Below are 3,682 nucleotides of genomic sequence, written 5' to 3'. Positions count from 1 at the left end.
AAAAAAAGTAACCATTACAGACCGCGAAGCTCTGAAGCCGCGAAAGTTGAACCGCAAAGTAGCGAGGTCCCACTGTATACTCTTTAACAAAATACAGTTTTGTCCTGATTAAAATTCACATTTTTATGACAAATTTTTAAGGAGGAGCTTGATTTCTCTTCTGGTTGGTCGATTGATAGGATAAAATTGTCTTTATTTTCATTGATTACAACGTAGTTTACATTGTTTACGATAAGATTAGACTTCGCAATCATATTTACATGGTAGTGGTGGTAGACCAGCCTTAATTGTACGTATATCAGGAATGAGTGCAGTGACATTAGCGGCAACATTTATTTGTGAACATAACATTTGTTTATTAGATAATAAAATCTGGATTATTTCTACAGAAAAGCAGCATAATTGTTCATAAGTAAAGGAGAAAACCAACCTGACCTGTGAATGTGGTATTTCATCCGAAAAGACTTTTGATTTTAAGCTCCTTCACACAGCATTAATGCAATTTAATTGTTGGCTTTTATAAAATACGTAGTTTGGTGGGGACTAGATTTGCGGTATGTTGAAATTTTCAGACAGTCAAAGAAAATAGCTCTGGCGTCTGTGTTCTCCCTCCCTTTTCCCCCCCAGTATATTCCAAATATTTGACATTTATGTATTTCTGATTACATTTTTCAAATGAACTTGTTAGACGCTAATTGTATCTGTTTCATGAGCATGTCAGGGAAAACAAAATTACCGCTAAAGAGTTGGTATTTTGAAATGGCCAGAGTCTTCAGAATGGGGATTCAGCTGATTGTCTCTTCGTCTCAAAACAAAGTACTCTGTAAAGTGCACCGGCACCTAATAGAGGAAAGGTGGAAATTAAGTTAAAGGAGCACCAAGTTACTCGTTTAAAGTGTTTTGAACCTCTTGGAGAAATTGGAGAGCTCTGGTTGACTCCAAAGTACAGTGCTCTACAGTAATCAGTCCTCCACATCTGATTGACCCATGCCATAATAAATAGGAGTGTCCCAAGACTATTGTCCATATAGACGAGCGTTCATAGTGACTTATTGACAGGGACATAAATTTAAGTTGAGACTGTCCTAAATATCAGTGGACGGTGTATAGTGATAGAGTGTAACAGTATTATAAATAATAATAATCATCATCATGGTAATATCACGTCTTTGGATCGTCACAGGCTTGAAACAGCTGATGCAATACTTAAAAGTTTTTGCCGTCATTGCACCACACAAGTGTTCTTAGATGACATGTACTTTACATGAACCTGCATGTGCGTGGCTTTGTTTTCGTCCAGCACATTTGGCAACACTGGCTTTGAAGATTTAGCGACTTCTCTCCGTGCATGTTGATTAGGCTCCTCTTGACGAATCATGGAGACAATTATTGTGGTGTAGAGGCACGCACGCTTGCAAGTGTGCTACGTTTCCACACTGATATGGTTGTATGGTTTTTTTTCCCCTTCTATTATTAGCGATTATAATAGTGAGTCGTTTTGGATGAGAAAGCTGTTGACAACAGGACATGAACTTGCCAGGGGTTTACTGCTTGGAAATGATGCCAATAATAACGCGCATGTGAATATGTCATCTTGTGTTGTGGTTCCTCCCAAAGTATTCACCAGCAATTCGACGCAAGAGGAGGCGAAACCTTTAGTTTGGATTTTTACCCATCACCTTGCTTTACCGAAATCTTTTGTTTTCCTTCTGAGGATTTGTGTAACATTTAACAGATAAAACAGTTTGTGAATTGTAGTCATGATTTCATGAGAAAAAAGACAAAAAAGTTCCTCTGCAGCAGTTTTTTTTTCATTTAGAGCTGTTAATTCAGGGTCGGTATTAGTCTCAATGTGTTACTGTTTGATTTTTTTCCTTCTCGCTCTATTTGGTTTTTGCTTGTGTTCATATCTGCTGAATTAATTCATGCTGCAAGATATAGAATTTTTCTGTCTAGATGGCTCATCAAATACACTTATTAGGTCTGAGCTATTACTGTTTTAAAACCTATAGATTATTTTGTGGCTTTGGTGTTATTTTTTTTATTTTATTTCCTTGCTTTATTTTATTTGTATGTGCTACACTAGTTTGCCATGTAGCAATTGCACTGTGCAATATTTACGGTATGAGGACTGGGAAACGTAACTATGGATGTGATGTCTCTTTACAGTTTGCGTTAGTGTTTCCTCTAGTTCTCAGTGATTTAGGTGTGACCAAGCCTTCTCTACTTAGTCACATTAAGCGGGTTTTCCAGGTGACTCTTTTGGTGAGTGTCAAAGTAAGACTTATAAATGGTGTACTATTGTTAAGATTCACTTTGAATAAAAAAAGAAAAGAAAAAAAAACAATCGTCTGTTTCATTCATTTAGGTTCAAGTTTAACGTTTGTAACCATATTTGATATACAGAAGTTGTTCTAACACCGAATAATGATTACCACTGAAATGGGTTAGGGAGTTTACTTTAAAAATGTATTCCGATACAGTTACTAGTTTACTGCAGAAAAATGTAATCAGTAACGTTATCCAAATACCATAATATTGTAGTGATGTACCCGAGTTACTTTCGTAGGAGTCGGATTTGGGCACAACACCGGCTCGGGAGCTTTTATACCCGTGGTCCACACAAGAAAATGACGCGGAAATGACGCGACGAGGAAGCGGAACAGTCGCCGGCGTCTGTTTTGCGGGCATACCACCGATGAACAGCGGGTTGGCCAATTTTGAGCATTTTCCATCACGGGCAAAAAAAAACCGCATAATTTTAGCCGTGATTCAGCCGCAAACGGCTGTGTGACTGGCCCCTTAGCGAGACTAGTTGATTGTTCCAAATCTGCTATTTCAAGAATATTCAATCTTTACATAACTAGAGCATCATTCAAGTAGCCCAAGTTGAATGGTCGGCCACGGAAGACACATGTAAGAGGGGACAGGTCACTGTGAAGTAGAGGTAAGATTGAGCCTAAAAGATCTATCCTGACCCCAGTCGCGGGTACATAAATCCAAACCTGCCCAAACCCAACAGATTAACTTGATTTGGTAAACAGGCCCAAAATTAACCCGAAGTATTAATTTGCCGCTTAAGGAAACACAAAGCCGTGCTTACTTCTGCGCCATACTGTGTGTTTCGGCTGAACTACGCAGCCTTTGGTTCACTTGGGGCTGGATCAAGTCTGCACTGCAAGTGCAGAGCCTAAATGAACGGTTTAGCGACGAAGTGCGCATCTCGGCGACATGCATCGAACGAAAGTCAAACTGAACAAAATGGCACTGAAAAGAAAATCAAATTGAAAATCAAATTCTGAGGTTTACAAGCTGCACCTAGTGAAATATTTGGCCCCAAAAAACAAAGTTTGTAAAGCTTGTAAGGTATTGGCAAGAAGCAGAAATGACATCTGACGTATGGGAGGTGGAGGGAGGAAGCCACGCGTCTTTTACCCCAACACTGAGGAGGCAAATTTCTTTGGCTTTGGTGATATTGAATTCAACTGATAGAATTGCGGGCGCCGGCCCAAGATCTTAGCTCTACTGTGGAGGATCTCATCTCGTCCTATTAGCTGCACCGCTTATACTCAGTAGGGTCGCGGGGGTGCTGGCCCATCCCAGCAATCATCGGGCAGTGGGCACGGGACACCCTGAACTGGTTGCCAGCCAATGGCAGGGCACACAGGGACAGACAACTCGC

Source organism: Urocampus carinirostris, chromosome 4 (genome assembly GCF_059441175.1).
Source record: "Urocampus carinirostris isolate Australia breed hairy pipefish chromosome 4, RoL_Ucar_1.0, whole genome shotgun sequence".
NCBI classification, from domain to species: Eukaryota; Metazoa; Chordata; class Actinopteri; order Syngnathiformes; family Syngnathidae; genus Urocampus; species Urocampus carinirostris.
The sequence above is the reverse complement of the archived record's forward strand: the minus strand, read 5'-3'. Positions refer to the sequence as shown.